This window comes from Gracilinanus agilis, chromosome 4, assembly GCF_016433145.1.
Source record: "Gracilinanus agilis isolate LMUSP501 chromosome 4, AgileGrace, whole genome shotgun sequence".
Taxonomy (NCBI): domain Eukaryota; kingdom Metazoa; phylum Chordata; class Mammalia; order Didelphimorphia; family Didelphidae; genus Gracilinanus; species Gracilinanus agilis.
Window position 1 is genome coordinate 77,743,522 of NC_058133.1, and position 22,192 is coordinate 77,765,713.

Below are 22,192 nucleotides of genomic sequence, written 5' to 3' on the forward strand. Positions count from 1 at the left end.
TACACTAAAATCCAACCGTACCCTTCAATAACCTACCTTTGTTTATTTTGTCCATGTTTACTATATGATTATGTGGTAGCATAAAAAAGGGATCTAATGGAGAAGGAAATGGCAAATCACACCAATATCCTTGTCAAGAAAACCTCACGGTGGGCAGTTAGGTGGCTCAGGGGATAAAGCATCAGGCCTAAAGATGGGAGGTCCTGAGTGCATGTCTGACTTCAGATATTTCCTAGCTGTGTGACCATGGGCAAGTCACTTAACCCTGTTTGCCTAGCACTTATTGCTGTTCTGTCTTGGATCCAATACACATTATTAGTTCTAAGACGGAAAGTAAGAGTTTTTATTAGATAAATAAAAGAAAACACCATGGATAGCTACGGTCCATGGAGTCATGAAGAGTCATTCATCACTAAACAACTAAACAACAACAGAAGTGGCATAGGGGACTGGTCAGCGGGGGTTCGGGACTCTGTTACCCTCATATACGTACAATTTATCTTCTCTGGTAGAGAGTAAGCTCTTTAGAGCTAGAGACTATTTCAATTTTGTCTTTCAATTTCTAGCTTTGAAAACTATATCTGAGACAAAGTAGGTACAATCAATAAATACTTACTGATTGATTTTGCTTATCTGAATCTTTGCCTGCTGTGATATTTGAGTAGACAAATATAATCATGTTTTTATAATTTTATAATGGCAGATAGGTGACACGGTGCATCAAATCCTGGTCTTGGCATCAGAAGGACTCATCGTCCTGAGTTCAAATCTGGCCTCAGGTTCTTACTAGCCATATGACCATGGGCATGTCACCTAAACCTGTTTGTCACAGTTTCCTCATCTATAAAATGAGCTAATGAAGGAAATGACAATCCATTTAAGAGCCTTGGCCAAGTAAATTCCAAATGGATTTGTAAAGGTGGGATACTACTGAAACAATTTTATGGGGCAGCTAGGTGTCACAGTGTTGGACCTGAAGTCAGGAAGACTTATCTTCCTAAATTCAAATCTGACCTGAGATACTAATTAATTGTATGACCATGGGAAAGTCATTTCTCAGTTTACTCATTCAGAAGGAAATCACAAACGACACCAATATCTGGCCCCCAAAAAAAACCACAAACCCTAAAATGGAGTCACAAAGAGTTGGACATGACTGAAAAAACTGACAAATAACAATTCCATAAACAAATGTTGTATATCTGCCCAAGATAAAATGAGAGATTCATGAGGATATATGAATTTCCAATCATTTCTAAGATGTCATTGCTTACTCTCCTGTTTATTTATTATAGAATGAAAACATAGTGCAGAATGAAAAGCCATGTCATAAATTTGTGTTGCTAAAAATTCTGATTTTGTGTAATACAATTTAAAGCCTTCCACACGGCTCCTGCTCTGACACATTGTTACAGTATGAAGATAACACTGGGTTCTTGAAAACTGTGCCAGGGGAACAGAAGCACTCTGGCAGACCCTTTCCAATGAAAAGAATTTTAATACAACAATAGAATATACATGTATTGTCTGAGGATAAACGCAGCTAAATTCAGAGAATCTCGTCACCAGGTTGGCAGAAGGATGATAAGTGTTTCCAGCTATAGAAACTCTCGAAGACTGTCTGTCTAGTAAGACACAGAGAGGATTGATAATCTGCTCTGGTACATAGAGAACCCAAACCAATAAAATCACAAGTCCTTAAAAGTTGGAAGCAACTAACAATTATTTATTAGAGACAAAGAAAGGATGGGAGGGAGGAAGAAAGGGAGGGAGGGCGAGAGTGAAGGAGAGAAAGAAAGAAAGAAAGAAAGAAAGAAAGAAAGAAAGAAAGAAAGAAAGAAAGAAAGAAAGAAAAGCCCTGACCTCAAGGAGCTTATGTTTGGGCTGACATAAAAGGAAGCTAAAAAGGGGGGGGGGGGTCGGTGTTGCATGGGGCATGGAATCTAGAGTAAATGGAGTGCCAGAAGATAGGAAGGCCTGGGTCCAAATCTGATTTCAGACATTTCCTAGCTGTGTGATCCTGGGCAAGTAACTTGACTCCATTTGCTTAATCGCCACCCTTTTGTCTTAGACTTGTTTCTAAGATATAAAATAAAGGTTAAAAAATAAAAGACATGGTTGGCTTAAGCTAACCTTAAAATGGAGGTCAAGGAAGAAATAGCCAATCAGAAGGAGAAGCTGAAGTGGTAGAAGGCATTTCTAATGTAAGTGAAGAATACAACTAGTCTAGGGGTAAAGTGTGAACTTTCTGAGTGAAAAAGTTATTATGGCATACTAGAGAAAGTCCTGTGGGGAGTCAGGAGTGTAGCCTGCAAAGGAATAAGTATTTTCTCATCTTTGTTAAGGTGTTCTTATTGTCTGTCCAAGTTACATTCAAAGTATGAGCAACAGGCATTCTTCATCCACTTTATTTTTCCAAGCTAAAGATTTAAGAGGTGAAGATGATGAGAAAGTGAATTCCTGGTATAAAGGATAGCATGTAAGAAATAGCAAAATAAATCCAGTTTGGCTATTCTGTAGAATATGAGAAGATTAAGGTATAAAAAGACTGGAAATATAGATTTGGAACAGGTGGTGAGGAACTTTAAATGTCAAACAAAGGAGTTCATATCATATCCTAAAGACAACAGGAAGTCAGTCAAGTTTATTGGATAGGAGAGTAATATGGTCGGATATGATCTTTAAGAAAATTCCTTTATCAACTGTGTAGAGGACAGATTGCAGAGAAGACACTTGAGGTAGAGAGACCAATTAGGAGGTTCTTTCAGTATCCCAGGTGAGAGAGGATGTGAGCCTGAACTAAAGCAGTGACACTCTATGTGAGTGGAAAAAAGAGCAAATAGGAAAGAAGCTGTGGAGGTAAAATTGACTTGGCAACTAAATGGATAGGTGAGGGTAAGGGAGAGGGAAGAGTTAAGAATGACTCTGAAGGTTAAGTTACCTGGGTGACTGGAAGGCGGGTGGTACCCTTAACAGAAATAGAGAAATACAGAGCTTTTGTGAAATTTAATTTAAGTTAAACCACTCTTCAATATCACAGAGAAGCATCTCTGCTATTGCTCCCCATTTGTATACTCTGCCACAAATATTGCTGTGCTTTCCTCATGTCAATTTCTAATTTTGTTAGACTTGATAGACTTCAATGCTCTAAATTTCTTCATTTCCTATATTTCTTAAAGGTTGAAGTTGGCTTGTGATGGTGTTATAGTACTGGCACCTTTTCCAGAAATATATTCAACAATGTGTTGTTAAATTAAATCACACCTTTTTCAGAATTACACCTTTTTTTTTCTTTTTGCTTTCTAAGATAAGAAGCTATACTGATTCCTTTTCCTTAGACTATGATCAAATAATTTAATTTCTCTAGGCTTCAGTGTTCTCACCTGTTAGTAAAAGCCAAAGAAAGACCAGGTTATCATTTATTGTTGGGATAAAGTAGAACAAAGGTAATCAGGTTTTTTGTTCCTTAACCACCTTAGCTTTGTCTTTCACATAGAAGAGAGTGGCAGTGTATGAGGAGATTAAAAGTGGTTACTCACTAGTTTTATTGAGGCCTCTTCTGTTTGAGGAAATGAAGTATTGAGGACATCCGCAGAGCCAAGGAGTTTTATAAGAACAAAGAACCAAAATGGGTTTTCTGATCATAGGTCAAATCAAAGCTAAACTTAGGAGTTCATAGGGGAAAGCAGAATAAAGAGGAGGTCAAAGAAGAATTCATAAAGCAGATCTGGACTTGGGCATTTGTTATTTTATGTAATCATATTGGCTGAGGGGAAGAGTTTCATTAATATTGTTAATGAGAACTGAAGAAAGAGAACAATGGACTTCCCTTACTATCCTTACTAATGGTAGCACACTAGGGAATTGAGGATGCAGTAGCAAATGGTCCTGAAGATAGCGCCTCATTTGAAAGTTATAACTGAAGCCATAGAAAGCGCTGAAAGAAGTGGTTGGAATAGCCTTAACCCTCTTCTGAAGGGAAAAGAATTGCTAAATGAAGCATTCCTAGTGGATTTTTGAAGCCCTGAAGAGGAAACATAATGCAGAGAAAAATGAGATGTCATCTCCAGAAGAAATCAGCAGCTCTGTAACGTTCTAGGTGTGTGTCCCTTCTGTGTTCCCTTCCATGCATGTGTCCTGACTATGTACTTTTTCTGATGATGTGGTAGTGAAAGACTGTTTACCAAGGTATATGGGAGCAATGTTCTATTACTTCTTTTCTTATTTTACTATTTCATGAAATGTCTTTGCTTCAAATGAATTGTGTTCTCTGGCTCACTAGCTAGAATAAGTATTTTGGTGAAAGTCTCACTAACAATGGTTTTTTTCAAGTGAACAAAGATCCACAAAATACCATGAATTAGCTTTTCCTGGGTCAACCCACATGTTAAAGGGGATTATCCTAGTGCATACATTATTTCATGAATACAGGGAGCTCCCAAAATGGAAATTACTTCTGCTAATGCAGATCAGCAACTCATTTTTAACATTTATTCTTAGAGAGTTACCTGGGGCACTAAGAAGGCAAGTGACTTGTCCATGGTCACGTATCTAGAATAGTATGTGTCAGAGGCAGGATAGAACCCCAAACTTCATGACTTTAAGACCAGTCTTCCATTCTTTTCACCACTTTGTCGAAAGTTATAACTGTGCATTATAGAGTCCAATTCAGAGATTTAAACCAAGAGGGAATGGAGGGAGAATTTAAAACTCAACAAATCCAAACATGTATTCTCTTTTCCCCTTATATTTATCTTATACAATCTCTCCTCTCAGTTTCTTTCAGCAATGAGCAACCTGTGAATTAGTGATCAAATCTGAGTACAGCATTTATGATGTTGTGTTGGGCATTTGAAGTTTATCTAACACTAAATGGTTAGCCATTATGAACTGTCAAGTAATACGTTTTCCTTTCTCATCTCCAAAAGAAATTTAAAGTAAATTATTTCAAAACTGTCTACTGATGTCTCCTTCTCACAGGCAAATTTTTATTTTTAAAATCTTATAATTGTTGTTCCTTTACAAATATAATTATTAGTAATGTTTAATTGATGTTTATGCTTAGATATTTTAATAGAAGGAGAAAGAAAGAAAGAAAGAAAGAAAGAACAAACTAATCAAATGTATATGAAGTCTGGATTACAAGAACATACCCAATATACCATCTTTCACCTGTTAGAGATACATCCTCACTTTAGTCAATGTAGCAAAGTATCTAAGAAGAAAAAAAAGTGCTCCATGATTGCTGGCTATGCAAACTCAAATCTATAATGTAAAAATGCCCCAAAGGGGTCTGAGAGACAAAAATGTCTGGTTAGCAAAAGAATGGGCTCCAAAACTGACATGAGAAGATGTTTTATATATATATATATATATATATATATATATATTTAAAATATTTAACTTTATGATTTATTAGGAAGTCACAATTCAATTCAATTAAATATTTGTCAAAAGTTGGCAGCTAGGCAGCTCAGTGATTAGAAAGCCAAGCCTGGAGACAGAAGATCCTGGGTTCAATTCTTACCTAAGACACTTTCTAGCTGTGTTACCCTGGACAAATCATTGCCTAGCCCTTACCATTCTTCTGCCTTGAAACCAATACTTAATATTGATTCTAAGACAGAGATAAGATTTTTTTAAAAGAGAAAAAGGTTGGCTATCAATAGTTAATGGCCCTGTGAACATAAATAAATGACTTAAGGAATATATACAAAGTAAATATCAATTTTAAGGAAATATTAAAAGTGGAACATCAAATGGTAATCCTGATGCTAAGTGCCAAGAAATAAAGATTTCTGACATTTCCTCAATGGTACAGGATGGCTGCCTCTGTGGAAGACTTGATCATCTATCTATCTATCATGGCTACTTAGACTAGGAATGAAGGATGAGGCCCATTTTTAGGGGGAGAGAAAACAAGGATTTATTAAGCACTATGTGCTAGACACTTTGCTAAGAGATTCACAAATATTACCTCATTTAGCTTTTAAATCTAACCTTCAAGTGGTTGGTGTTCTTTCCTTGTATCATCATCCTTTTGAAGAGTCAACCTCTTGCCATTCTGTTGAAACTTAAGTAAATAATGTGAGCAAGTAAAGCTGACAGATCATGGCTGTAAATGTAGAGAAAAGAGCTTGAAACAGTAGAGGTGTCTTTCAGGCTCCAGTTTTCAAGTTTTCTCAAAAGACAGAGAGCTCAAAGAAAGCTTCAATGCTCTTGACTTCTTTTTAGTACTTCTTTGTTCTCAAGACAAATGAAATTGATATCTGACTAGTGAGAGGCTAATTTAGCTAATTTACAAATTACAGGTGCTGGGCCCAATGAATTTCTAGAAAATTTAATTCTGCATAATATTACACAGTAGTTGCTTTCAAATAGAAGTGTACCAGATGATGACTCCAGAGTCAAGCACGTGGCCACACTCCAGAAGTTTAGAGACAATTTCCTCTCATTCATCAATCATCTACTCCTTCTTTCTCCTTCTCTTCTTATCCCTTCTTTTTTCTTTCTTCTCTGAATCTTCAAACTTTCTTTTCTCATTTTCTCCTCTCTATATAAATATCCTCAGGGGTCTAGTAAAAATAATCTCAGGACTTAATTACCTTCCTCAAAATACTATGCTACTTCTCTGTTAAACACCTGGTAAAGAGTATTTCCTCACTGCAAGCTCATTTCTAAACTGTGCAATCTGACTTTTGTCTCTTTCACTCTACTGAAATCTCTATCTCTAGTGTTTCCCATTATCAGAACTATATTGCCATTTCTAATAGCTTTTTCTCATCCCTCATGCTCCTTGACCTCTTTGCAGATTTAACATTGTTGGCTACCCTTCTCCTTTTAGACATTCTCTCCTCCTTTGGTTTGTTGTAATTTTTTTCTGGTTTTCCTCCTAGTTCTTTCTTCTTCCTCTCCTTATTTCTCCTCCTCACTCTACTTCTTTCTTCCAAAGCTCTGCCCTAGGTCCACTTTTTATTTCATGTTCTCCCTTGCTGATCTTACAACAATAACATCAATCACCACATCTCGGCAGAAGACTAACAGATTTGTATATCCATCACAGACCTCCTCCTGCCAGAATTCCATTTCTAAATCTCCACCTGGGTGTGTTAAACACACTACATTTTAAATTGTCATCATCTTCCCTCTAAAGCCTGGCCGTCTTCCTATTTTTCCCTATTTCTGTTGAGAACAACATTACCCTTTTAATCACCAAGGGGCATCATTTTGATCATTTTGGGCTCTTCCCTCTCCATCACCCTTCACATCCAGCTAGTTACATCTATCCTGTTACATCTACAGTCTCTCTTACATCCTCATACTCTTGTTTTTAACTACCAAATCATTACATTTTTCCATGTTTCTATTACTTTTTGCCTGAACTATTATTATAGCCACTGGTGTGGCTTGGAAGTCTTTCATGTAAAGAGGAATCTCCTCTTCTTCTTCCCCATGATCGATGAACTGATCACTGCACTGATCACTGCCTCAATTGGAGTGAAAAGTTCCTTTCATTCCAAAAGGATTGGATGAAAAAGAACTAAAAGGAAGCAACTTATGTGAAAGACTTACAAGGCTAGAGATGTTAACTGAAAAATCTACAAGTAGGACCAGATGGAAATAGGCAGCCCTATGATCTATTTCCACTAGCCTGAAATGACAGTTTTATTCAGCAGCAAGCCTCAGCTATCTACGCTCTGCAGGTGCTCCTGATATTACACGTGTGGTGGCATGTAGGACACAATCCTATAGATCCAGCCTAAAGCTTCCCTCAGAGGAAAGGATCTTATACTCTAAAGGAGAGCTGTATAGACACCAGCAGAGTCCTTCTGGCTTTTTCTGAGAAAAGGGGCTGAGAGAAACTTGTGACATGAAAGATATAACATTCCCCTGAGAGGAGACTCCTGGGAAGAGCTGAGGATCAATGGCATATGCTGACTACTCTGAGAGCTCAGAGCTTAGAAGCCAGTTGATGGGCTAATTAATAATCTTTTCTTGCCCTCTATACTTTCTGGCCTCTTTCTACATCTTGTCCTTCCCTTCTCTAATCTTATTTTGCCTTGTCCTGCAGGTGACAGGGAAATGGTCTAGTCTTTGCTTTCATCCCCTGAGCAGAAAAGCCTGCCCCCTAGAATTGTTTTGTTTGTGTCTTTTGTCTTATTTTATTTGCCACTAATTTTAGTATACATTCAGCATTTTTAAATGGACAAAGTTGTTCTATATTTGTTGTCTTTTTAATGCTTTGCTTGATTTGATATTGATATTTGTAGTTGAAGGTTTTTTGGTTTTTGCTTTCATGGTCAAAGAAATTCTGCAATGAAAAGGTACTATATTTGCTAGACTCTACAAAGATATTATTGTACATAATAAAGAACTATATGGGCCTTTAAATAGATTTAAAATATCTTATCTCAGATTTAATCAGGATATAACTTATGCTGAAGACAATTCATACATAATAAAAATTATTATGGGGGAAAAAGTAGATTGAATGCTGGACTTGAAGTCAGGAATATCTGAGTTCAAATATGGTCCCAGGCACTAGCTGTGTGAACCTGGAAAAGTCACTTAACCTCTGTTTGCCTCAGTTTCCTCAACTGTAAAATGGGGATAATAGTCATGTCTCCCTCAAAAAGTTGCTATAAGGTTCCATGATAATATTTATTAAGTGCTTAGCACAGTGCCTGGCACATAGTAGGTGCCCTATAAATGCTCGATCCCTTCCCTCCCCTTTCTGTCTCTGCATTTGCACATACCATCTGCCATACCCCCCCTCAACAGGCTTTCTCTTGTTTCAAAGAACATATCAGGTACCACTTCCTTCATAAAGCTCTCCTCACCTCTTTCATGTATGTTTTTTTTAATAATTTTTTTTATTTTTAGAAAAATTTTCCATGGTTACATAAGCCATGTTTTTACTTTCCCCTTCACCCCCTCAACCCCCCGCCCCCCTCCACTGTAGCCAATTCGCATTTCCACTGGTTTTATTATGTGTGGTCAGTCAAGACTTATTTACACATTATTGATAGTTACATGGGTGTGGTCTTTTCAGGTCTACATCCCCAATCATGTCCTCATCAACCCAAGTGTCCAAGGAGTTGTTTTTCTTCTGTGTTTCTACTCTTGTAGCTCTTCCTCTGAATGTGGGTAGTGTTCCTTTCCATAAATCCCTCAGAATTGTCTTGGTTCATTGCATTGCCGCTAGTACGGAAGTCCATTACATTCAGTTTTACCACAGTATATCACTCTCTGTGTACAATGTTCTTCTGGCTCTGCTCCTTTCACTCTGCATCAATTCCTGGAGGTCTTGGTTTTGAACCCCTCCTATGCATTAAGTCATCCTTAAAGAACCCTCCCTAGATCCTACCATCCTTAACAGAGCACTGGAAATCACTTTCCTAATGCATAGCTCTTACTATGTCACTTCCCTGCTCAAAAACTTTCAGGGGCTCCCTGGTGCTAACAGGATAAATATAGAGGCCTTAGCCTAGCATTCAAGCAGATTATAATCCACTTCATAACTTTTTTTTTTCACAGTCACTAAGCTCCAACCCAAATGGACTACTCATTAACTCTAATCCTAACCCTGCAATACCCCCCTTTTTTCTCCCCAGTCACTTAAAAACCTTTCAACAACTATAATCACAATTTTTAATGTTTCTTGGAATGTATATATAGGGCACCCCCAAAAGGTTTAGTGCATTTTTAAGCTCTTAAAGCTTTTAAAAGTACCTTTTTTAAACTTTTAAAAACTAAAAATGCACTACGATCTTGGGGAAATTTTCTATAGGCCCAGTGCCCCACGAGACATTCTTGCATCACATTTCCTCAAAATCAGCATGTCCAAAATCTAAGTCATTCTCCTTCCCCCCAACCCACCCTTCTTCCAAATTGCCCTATTTCTGTTGATAAGTACTAACATGCTTCCAGTCTCCCTGGTTTGAAATCTTGATCTCAAACTCAATTCCTGACTCTTCCCCTACACATCCAGTTGCCAACTCTTGTCATTTGTGTCTCTCTAACATCTCTTGTATGCATCCCCTTCTCTCTATTCACACAGTTGCCATTCTAGTTGAGACCCTCATTACTTCACCTCTGGACCATTACACCAGCCTCCACATTAGCCTCCCTGCCTCAAATCTGTTCTCATTCCAATTTATCATATACATAGCTGCCAATGTGATTTTCCTTAAATGAAGATTTGATCATGTTACTCCTCCTACTCAATAAACTCCAATGGCTCCCTATCACCTCCAAGATCAAGTACCAAATACTCTGTTTGGCATTCAAAGCTCTTCATAATTCTACCCCCTCCTACCTTTCCAGTCTTCTTATATCTTATTCCCTGACATATACTCTTTGAGCCATTAACACTGGTCTCCTGGATGTTCCATGAACAAGACACTCTATCCTTTGACTCTGGGCATTTTCTCTGGCTGTGTCCCATACCTAGAATGTTCTCCCTCCTCCACTCCATCTACAGAGTTCCCTGGCTTCTACAATAAAATATCATCTCTCCTGTTTGACATTTAAAACTCTTTACTCAGCTCCACAATGCCTTCCCAATCTTATTCTACATCACTCGCTTACACACACATACTACAATGCAATTATATTGCCTTTTTTTCTATTCCTTAATCATTACATTGTATCTCCCCCTCCCCATGCCTAGACTACACACCCTTCTCATCCTCTCCATCTCTTGGAATCCCTTGGGATCTTTAAGGACCGCTTCTGCAAGAAGCCTTTTCTGTGGTCCTTAGCTACTTGAAGTGCCTTTTCCTCTTTATCTCTTATATCTAGTTTATATGTGTTTTGAATATACCTATGTGTTGTCTCCCCAGTTAGAATGTAAGATCTTCAAGGGCAAGAACCATTTGCTTTGTCTTTCTCTCCTCAGTGCCTAGCACACAGTGGATGCCCAACAAATGCTTGATAGTTGATTAAGGGGAAAAAAGGGTTATTTGAACATGGGAAAAAGTAAATGGGAATAAAAAGGGAAATTACCATGTTGACTTTCATTGCCCCCTCTTTGGTTGGCTATAAGAATTCTAGGTGCAGGTCCTTATCAGTTCCGTTGCATGTTAGTTGTATCTACGAATGTTCCAGAAGGACCTTCTTGATCACCCATGTCATCGTCTTTCAGCAGGATAGAAGGGTTGGGTAGATTAGAAAGGAGATCATTTGGAACAGTTTTGTGCTCAAACAAGCTTTTGGAAGCTATACAAAAGTGCCATCTAGTGGGAACATTTATGACTCCTTTCCCTCACATTCCACATGCAGTCATAGCCAAATTCTTTTGATTCTAAATATCAAATCATTCTTATTTCCTTTTTTATTCCCACTATCACCACCCCTGTTCATGTCCTTGTACTCACCTAGCCTTGTGCAAAAGTCTCTAAAATGGTATAACATCCCTCAATCATGCCCCTTCTCCAATTCATCTTACATATGGAGGCAAATTAGTTTTCTAGACATCCCGAATTTATCATGTCCAAAAGAGAAATCATTATCTTTTCTGGTTAAACTCATGTCTCTTCTGAACTTTCTTACTTTTGTCTGAGATGTCATCATTCTTCCAAACAGCCAGGTTCACAAACTTGAGATCATCTTTAATTCCCTACTCTGTCTCATCCTATGTATCCAATTAGTTTCTAAGTCTTTTTGATTTAATCCGTATCTTGTATCCATCCCTTTCTTTCTCTCACACCACCTTAATTTAGATCCTCATTATTGTGCTCTTACCTGGAACAAGTCTAGTCAGTTAGCTAATAAAGTCAGTTAGTCCATCAATAAACACTTACTGATTGTGTACTATGCACCACTCCCTGTGCTAAGCAGAAGGATGAAGAAAGGCAAATGACCTGCTATCAAAGAACTCACAATCTAATATGGGAAGAACTACATCCAAACAAGCTATATATGGGATAAAGAAGAAGTCACCAAGAGAGAAGGCATTGGCATTAAGGATATTAGGAAAGACTTTCTGTGAAAGGTAAGATTTAGCTGAAACTTGTAGGAAGTCAGGTCAGAGATGAAGAGGAGGAGCATTCCCCTAATTGGGAATAGGAAGTGAAAATGCCCAGTCAAGAGAGGATTCACTAGGCTGAAAGAGTAATAGCCATAGAAGAAACCTATTTAGGCACCTGAGAAACATGTTCCCATTCTGACAAACTTTATTCTAGTATTAGGGCTTCTTTCAGCTCAAAAGCCAAAGTTTCTGAGTTATACAAGTTTCTATCATTCTACGTGAAAATCCCTTACCAAATAAGATATGGAGATAACCACTATGGAGAAGAAAGAAGACTAGAATTTCGTCAAAGGACCTTGGATTGTTTAACTCAGTTTTTTGCCACTTCCTTTGTGATCATGTAATCTTATTTGTGTCATTTCTCCCATAAGAATGTGAGTTCCATGAGAATAGGGACTACCTTGCCTTTCTATTCATATTCTCAGCCCTAAACCCTGTACTTTGCTCATAATAATTTTTTTTCATTCATTTATCCCCACTTGCCTAAACCATTCCAATAGCTTGGTCTTCCTGCCTCAAAATACTTTCCTGCTCAATAGACTCTACTAGTTCCTTGTTACCTCTCAAATTAATTACAGGCTATACCTTAGGGATATTTCTTCACCAGGGCAGCTAGGTGGCTCAATGGATAGAGAGCTAGGTCCAAAGAAAGGAGGTCCTGGGTTCAAATGTGACCTCAAACAGTTCATACCTGAGTAACCCTGTGCAAGTCACTTAACCTCCATTGCCTAGCCCTTACTTCACATTCTGTCTTGGAATCAATTCACGGTATTGATTCTAATATGGAAAGTAAGAGTTTACAAAAAAAAAATAAATAAAGACCTTCACAACTTGACTTTAACCTATCTTCCCAGAATTATTATACAGCATTCCCCTTCACATGGTTTCTGATGCAACCAATGGTTTTCTTAATGTTCTGATGATGACTTTTCCCAGACTATTTCCCATCCCTGGAATAATCTCTTTCACACTGACTTGTTAGAATCCCCCATTTCCTTCAAAATTCAGCTCAAGTGCCACCTATAAGACTTTTCTGATCACCACAGACACACATGCACACACATGCACAAACACATATACAATTTGGTATTTATTATGTATATATTTTACATAAACTATGTAGCCAGGATTTAGTGTATGCCTTGATCACCTAAGATGGAGACATCCATGTGGAAAATGCTAGGTGACTGCTTCAGGGAGATGACACTCTACATTCTCCATCTACCTGGGTGGGAACAGGCTTTTCCTATTGGTCACATAGATGGAATTGGTTGTATCTTTGTTCTCTTTTTCCAGTAACATTCCTCTACATGCAGTAACCACCTTCTCTACTCTCTGAGTTAATAAACACATCCCAGGTGTCTATCTCCCATACTTTAAAAAAAAATACTCAACCCATGTGGAAATTTATTAAAATATAAAAATTAAAACAAAATAAAAAAAAGAATCTTCACTTGATTCCGCTAGTAATACCAGCCATTATCCTTCTTTTCTCTATCCCACTGTGGTTAAACTCTCAGAAAACCACCCTCATGTGATGTCTCTGCTTCTTATCCTCTCTCTTTCTAAATCCCCTGTAATCTGACTTCTGACCACATCATTCAACTAAAACTGCTCTCTCCAAAGTTACCAACTATCTCTTAAATGCCTGATCTAATGGCTTTTTCCAAATCCTCATCTTTCTGGACCTGTCAGTACCACTTGAAACTATTGATTATCTCCTCTTCTTCTATATTCTTTCCTCTCTCCTCTCTAGGTTTTCATGACACAATTTTCTTCTGATTCTTCTCCTTGCCATCCAACGCTTTTTTCTGTCTCCTTTACTATAATATCTTTATCCATGTCATTTTCAATAAATATGGTTGTCCCCACGACTCTACCCTAGGCTTCTCTTTTCACTCTAATGATTTTATTAGCTTCCAAGAGCTCTATTATCATCTCTATTCAAATGATTCCCAGATTTATGTAACCAGCTTTAATTTACTACAGTCTCTCTAGAGGCAATTAGGTGATACAATTGATAGAATGCTAGATCTAGAGTCAGGAAGATATGAGTTCAAATATAACCTGAGACACTAACCTAGCTGTGTGACCCTGAACAAATCATTTAAACTTCTTTTTGCCTCAGTTTGTTCAATAGCAAAAATGGGAATAATAATAGCACCTACTTTGCCAAGTTGTTGTGAAGATCAAATGAGATTCTTGTAAAGCTCTTACCACAGTGCCAGGCACATAATAGGTACTATGTGTTTATTCCCTCCCTTCCTTCCTTAATGAACTAATCATGCATCAGCAACTGCCTTTTGGACAACTCAAACTGGATATCCCATAATATACGAAATTCAACATGTACAAAATATAATTCATTTTCTTCCCCTCAACCTAAATATCTCCTCTTGCTAACTTCCCTCTATCAAAAGTACCATCTACCTCCCTAGTCAGCCAAGCTTCAACAACAGTGTCATCCTCAACCTTCCTCTTGAATTTACCCCATATGTCCAAACCATGGCCCAGCCTTGTCATTTCTACCTTCACAAAATATCTGCCCTGGTGTCCTCTTCTAGATATCCACTACTTGGTATAGGCTCTTCTACCAGAATCTTTCCTAGACCACTGAAATATCTTTCTAATTAGTTTCCCTTCTTAAAAGTTTCCCTGCTCCAATTAATTCCCCACCTTGCTGCCAACAGGGTTGTCTTAAAATGCAAATCTGACTATACCTACTCCCTCCATCCAATAAAATTCAGTAGCTCTTGATTACCTCTAAAATCAAATATAAAATGTTCTATTTGGAGGCAGCTAGGTGGCTCAGTGGATTGAGAGCCAGGCCTGGAAATGGGAGATCCTGGGTTTAAATCTGGCCTCAAACACTAGTTATGTGACCCTGGGTAAGTCACTTCACCCCCATTGCCTACCTCTTATCACCCGTCTGCCTTGGAACCAATACATAGTACTGATTCTAACTAAGACTGAAGGTAAAGGTTTTTGTTTGTTTGTTTTAATGTTCTATTTGGCTTTTAAGGCTCACAGCAAAATGGTTCCTTCCTAACAATCTAGTCTTCTAATGTCTTCTTCCTTTCTATATTCTCTATACTGATCTATTTGTTACTCCTACTTGGTAATCCTGTCTTCCCACTATCTGCCTTTTTACTGGTGCCCCCCCATGCCTGGAAGGATCTTTTCCTCACCCCTTCCTACTGACTTCCCTGGCTTCCTTTAAGAGTCCAAGTCCTACCTTGTGTAAAGGACATTTCTAGTTCTCACATTCCTTCTCCATTCCTCTTTAGTGTTTTCCTTTGGAAATGAGTGTATGTGGTTTGTGTGAGTGTATGCAAAATGTATAGACAGGTAGATACATAGCTATGTACATAGACAGAGAGATGAATAGATAGATAGATGGATGGAGAGGGGGAGACAGACAAAGACAGAGAGAGAGATGGAGAGAGAGACAGAGACACGCAAGACGTAAAGCCTTTATTCTTGAATAACCAATAAGGAGAGGCTCAAGAGGGAAAGCTTTTATTTCTATGTGGCGGGGGAGGGCTTTAATACAGGTGGATCGAGTGATCCACCTGTAGATCTTATTGCTGAAATACTGAATGAGAGAGTGGCCACTACCCATCAGAGACTGAGCCTTTATTGCTAAATTGTGGAGTGGGCGGGGCTATCCACAACAGGCAGCGCCTCTAATTACGCAATGGGGCGGGCCTGGAGGCAGAACCTTAAAAACTGATTACTGAGAGGACCGAGCCACCCACCAGAGGCGGAGCCTGCTGAGAAGGGGAGCCACCCACAAGAGGCGGAGTCTTTGTTGCTGTATTCCATGAGGCGCGCCCAGAGGCGAGGCTTTAACTGTTGCTTTATGGAGGGCACTCGGTGGACAGGGGCGGGGTGAGAGCAGAGGGAAGGGCCTCCCTAAGGATGGGCAGGGCTGAGGATGGAGCTAGCTGTGGATTGGCTGACGGACTTGTCTGTCAGGGCTGGGGGCGGGATTCGATTTGTTTCCTTCTTTTATGGTCAGGGGTGGAAGATGGCGGTCGATGGTCCGGCCGCGCTGGCCCGCGAGGGGGCCTAGCGCCTCCGCCTCCGCCCTCTCTCGGGGAAGAGCTATGCGGCCTGTGGGCGAAGAGCTGGGAGGAGGCGGAGGAAGAGGCGGATGAAGAAGAGGAAGAGGCGGAGCAGGAGGAGGAGGCGGGAGCGGAGCAGGTAGCCTCCCTCCTTCTTGGGTCTCCGCCCTGAGCCGGCCGCTCGGCTGGGGACGGTGGGCCACGGGCCGGGCGAGGACTCCTCCTCCTCCCGGGGTGGGACGGGCCGGACCGCGGAGGCAGGTCCTGGGGGAAGTGATGGGGTGGGGTTCCATTGGGCTCTCTAGCCCCTTCTAGAGGTATTTAGCGGGAGTCCGTCTGCGGGGTCTGGGTTCAAATTCTTCCTTCCTGTCCCTTTGAGGCCCCGTCTGGGCGTGCCTCCCTAGTGCTTGATCATCCCGGGTATTGTTTGATATAGCCTTTTTCCAGTTTGCAGAGCACTTTACCAAAATTATCCCTCACCATAACCTTGAAAGGCAAGTGCTATTATTGTCCTCAACTCCATTTTACAGGTGAGGAAACTGAGGCAACAGGTTAAGTGACTTCCCTAGGCTCACTCAGTAAATGTCTGGGGTTGGATTTGAGCCCAGATCATCCTGATCCTTAGTCCAGTCTTTCCACCTCATACATAGGCGGAATCCTCACGGGTAATTACCTAAGAGTATTTTCTTTGAAATGGGGCAGGTAAGAAGCATTTATAGAGGGTCTGCCAGGTGCCAGGCATTGTGTGAAGTAAGCACTCTGACAGCTGTCTCATTTTATCCTGGCAGCAACCCTGCTTGGTAGGTGCTTTTATTATATATTATGTAGATTATAGATATAATATATAATAAAATAAATACAATATAAATATAAAGCTTTATGTTTATATTGCATATATTTATATAATATGTGCATATTATATAAATGATATATTATATTACATAAATTATATTATATAAAATATGGTCCCGATTTTACAATTGAGGAAACAGGCAAAACAGGGTTACTCTATGAGCAGAATTGAACTCAGGTCTTCCCGATTCCAGGCTCAGCACTTGATCCATTGCAACACCTGATGCCCCCTTGTTGTTTAGTCCTATCTGATTCTTCATGACCCTATTGGGGGTTTTCTAGTTTGCCTTTACCTTCCCTAGCTCATTTGACAGATGAGGAAAATGAGGCCAACAGGATGAAATGACTTGCCCAGGGTTACACAGCTAGGAAGTGTCTGAGCTCAGATTTGAACTCAGGAAGAGAAGTCTTCCTGCCTCCAGACCTGGCACTCTGTTCTCTGTACCACCTTGCTGCCTTAGCTGGCTAACTGGGTAAAAATAAGTAGTGTATGGCCCATTGACCTGAATATCCATGCTACCTGTGCTGCATCTACACTGTGTAGTCTTGAGTAAGACATCTTTATTTCTCTGGCCTTCAGTTTCCTCAACTGTTTTTTCTCCCTAAATCTTATGATCATAAAGGTGTTTTAGCTTCCTGTTTTAATGGGAATACAAGAAAAGATTTACTTCTCTTCTCCTTTGAAGTGGTAGCATTTGCAGCACATTTCAGTGAAGGTTTTCATTTTTCCCCCCAACTCTCATTGACATGGTGTCTATAGACCATCTTGGAATATTGGCATCACATTGCAGCTCATACTCAAGTCTTCTAGCACACTACTTCAGACAAAAGTCTAGAATGACCCTGCTCTCTCTAATCTTTCATCTTTCCCGATGTTTGAGGACTTTGAATGCAGTGAAAGCTCCAGAAGTCCTGAGGGTAAGGAAAGAGATACCCCCTTAACCTTCCCACCAGTGCTCCTATTACTACCTCCTTCCCTCTCCTGTGGAGAGAGGGGTCTCAGATCCTCATTCCCCTTCAACTTTTGGGCCCCTTTTTGCCTCTCACTTCCCACTTATAGGCAGACCCTGACCTTGCCAAGTTCATGTCTCTTGAATAGGGAAAACCTCATGGGGGGACAATACGGCCAGTAAGTGGGATTCTTCTCATCTTTCTTGCTACCACACCCTTAGACTCCCAGGCACTGCCATCCAGTTTTCTGGTATTCCATGGAGACCCTTGGGCCTTCATTGTACCACTGAACCCTTGCAGTTTTTAGACCTTTTTGGCCTGCAGTTGAACTCCATCATATCCACAGTCTCTGCTAACTAGATTGAGAACTCCTTAAGAGCAAGAACTGTTTTGTTTTGTTTTGTTTTGTTTTGTTTCTATTTGTATTGTCATGCCACCCACCTTGGGTTCTGGAACTTATAAGATTAAATGCATGCCAATAAGAGGTCAGTGACCCTGACATTTAAACATGAAGAAATATTAAATGGTTTTATAACTCAGAATGCTTTTTACAATGTAGGTTCTTAGATTCTTAGAGAAAGATTTTATCCACATATGCACATGCCCTGAAAAAATGTCATCTCATCTTATAGGATTCTTCTTTATGTGTTCTTTTAGGTCCTCCATAGAAGATCTGCTCAGTGCATTTAAGGCTTTTCCACTTGTTTGTTTGTTTTTTGTTTTCTTGGAAGGATACAAGTATATCAGGTTATTTGTCCACGTGCATATGTTTATAGGATTCAGAACAAAAAGAGACCTTACATGTTCAAAACCCAATATTTGCAGGTGAAGAAATTGAGTTCCAGAAAGGGAAGGTGACTTCCCAAATTCTGATCTCACAAGTGACTAGTAAGTAGGAGAGAGTTAATATTTGAATTCTGGCCTTCTGACTCCAAATGGAGGCTTCTTAACATATGTCGAATGACCAGCTCACTTCCTTTTTGGACATACATATCCTTAATCATGCCTTTTATACCACTTCTTGCATGCTTGTCTTTGTTAGTAACATGCTACTATGTACCCTTACCAAGCATCTTTCCTTTGCTTTGAGGGTTATTTATACTATTAATTTTTCGGAGATCATGGTTCCATGATTTATAAACAGAAAACATTACTAGAAGAATATTGGTGTCAAAGAGATGGCTTTTCTCAATGGCGAAGTAGTCAAAATCTCTGTGAATGCACAGTACTTAATATAATAAATACCTGCTTAATTAAAAGTGAGATATGTATCTAGGTGTGTATGTTTGTGTATATGTGTGTGTGTTGCATCATTAATTTAGTTAGGTGTGAATAATGGTCATGAATATTATATAGTAGGGATAAAGGAAACAGAGAAGGAAAGTAGAAAGAGCACTGGATTTTTGGAGTCTGGCTCTGAATTTGGATCCTTCCTTTGCTTTTCTACATTTTAACTTGAGGCAAGTCATTCCCCCATCTTCAATCTTAAGTTTCCTCATTTGTAAAGCTGTAAGTAGTTGAATTCTAAGACCTTTAAGTTCCCTTCCATTTCCAAATCTGTGGTTACAAGATTGAGGCATTACTTCTCTAACTCATTTTTTTTCTTCTTTAAAAAAGGAATAATAGTACCTACAGAATTGGCCTCACAGGATTGTTGTAAAACACAAATGAGATTATTTATGTAAAACATTGACCACATCAGTATTCATTTGACCCATAATTTTGTCCCTGTAATAAAATTATCCCTTAGAATAAATTCATAATTCTCACTTTAGTAATTTTATTAACCTCAGGGGGCTTGAGAGAAAGTTTGGGGAACTAGTGAAACATTTCTATTTTAAGAGATATACTCATCACAGCACAATTCTGGGCTACACACTAGAGAGATAGAATACTATACAGAAAATTGTGAGCTGAAATCTGAAAACCACCAAAGGGTAGAAAATGTTTTTAATGTATGATGCATGTGTACAAATAGTATAGAATAGTGGAAAGCTTGGAAATGACAGCAGACACACTTAACAATAGTAAGTCATTATATTTGGACTTTTCTCTTGATTCCCTTAAATTTCTTATGATCCCTATACTGCCCTCTCAGATTTACTGCTCTTATCCCATTCTTCAAATTCCCAGTAGCCTCAGAAAACATATACCCCTGAAGACGAACATGTAGAGTAGCGTAATTTTGCTTTTACCTTTGTTAAGTATAAATATAAAATGACCCTGTCTGAAATTAGTGTTTTGATACAAGTTTGTTATGTGTTCTGAGTTATTTGCCATTGATGGGAATTAGAATGGAGAAGAAAGTATTCCATTTTAAAATAAAGAATTTGATTAAATAACAGTGTAGTTACTCAAAAATAACAGTGTAGTTACTTACCTTTCAAAATTTAAGCAGAACTTGGAACACTGGAAAAAATTTGTTTAGAAATTTTTAATTAATGGAAACCTTTTGCATTCTATTTTAGGGAGACTTTCTAGGAAGCACTATTTAAATGGAAGGATAAGAATGTTTTTGAATATGATTGCTGGACAATGTATAAAACTGTGTCTACCAGCAGCATGTTTGAATTGAAGGAAAAATTGGATACTTCATTCTGTAATGATCTTAAATATTTATTTTAAGTAATGTTCTTTCCATAAAAAAGATTTGGGACTGCAGACTTTATGGAAGATAAAACTGCCTGAGTAGATCTGCCCCTACTGTTTCCTGGTATAACAATTCCTCCATATTGAACCATACTTAAATCTGAGCCCAGGATTCTGCCTCTTTTAGTGGCACCAAGACATGGAGTATAGGAGACAGTTATCTTCATAACAACAACCTCAGAAAGTTAGTTTTGTACTTTTCGCTAAAATATTCTCTGATTCTCTGAATATCATTTACATTCATTTATCTGATTGTTTAATACCTCTGATTCAGTCTTGAAGGTTGCCTTCCTATAAAAGTTTTTACTTGTCTATTCAATTCATGGCTCTTTGAAGTAGTAATACCAATTATTCCACTCCGTATATATTTTTAAAATCTCTAATTCTACTTATAATGCCCATTGGGTTAGCCGATTTATCATTAAATATTGTATAGTTAATTAACCATTATTACATCAAGTCTTTCTCAAAAGGACATTTGGAAATTATTCCTCCAATCGTCATTAAGAAATCATCAGAATTTCTTAAGCTGTAGAGATTTATTTTTATCTATCAATGGGACCAATACATAGGAATTATTTAATGAAAAAAACTCCTAGTGCCAAAAATAATTTTTGTATTCATTGCTGAAAATGAAGAGAGATTCTCATTAGATAGCAAATCCATAAGCTTTCCCTTTGATTCTCTAGTTGTATATCTGTCTTCTGTTTTTAAGAGCAGGATTTTTTTTTTCTAATAGGATTATAGATATAGAATTAGAAGGAACCTTAAAAGTCATCTAGTTAACCTCAATGAGGAAATTGGGTCCTGGAGAAGTCAAGTCACCTGTTCAAAATCTATACAGTGTCAGAGCCAGGACTTGTTCATAGGGCCTGGTGTTACTGCTTCCTTATATATTTCTTCATAAAAATTTCCACAGAAAGAGCACCTTCATTTTTCTCTGGGGAAGATACCTTTTGAAATGAGTTGAACTTTTAAAATCATTTTTTCTTTAAGGTGAGGTGGAGACTTCTTTGCCAGACCCATTATTTTAATTTTGGTAATGGCTAAGCAACAACTCTAGAACTCCTACCTGCCCAGAAATGAATATGTACCATGGCATTTTCTGGAACTTTAGTTGTGACATAGATCAAATTCTGTGACAACCAACTACAAGGAACACTCCAAAAGATTTTGCTGGGTTGACTGTTGCTTGAAATCAATAAACTAATGCATAGGTTTTCTTGTAGTAGTATTCATTATAGTGAGGCAACCATCTCTTAATTTTAAACATGAGGATGAGGAACAAGGGATGCCTATCACAGTGGAAAACTCATAGATAGTAAAGACTCCTTATCACTATCATTATTATTATTGTAGTGCTTTTAAATAATAGTTCCTACCATTTCTTTCTCACCAAACTTTTATCAGAACTTCCAACAAATAAGAAAAATGNATGATATATTATATTACATAAATTATATTATATAAAATATGGTCCCGATTTTACAATTGAGGAAACAGGCAAAACAGGGTTACTCTATGAGCAGAATTGAACTCAGGTCTTCCCGATTCCAGGCTCAGCACTTGATCCATTGCAACACCTGATGCCCCCTTGTTGTTTAGTCCTATCTGATTCTTCATGACCCTATTGGGGGTTTTC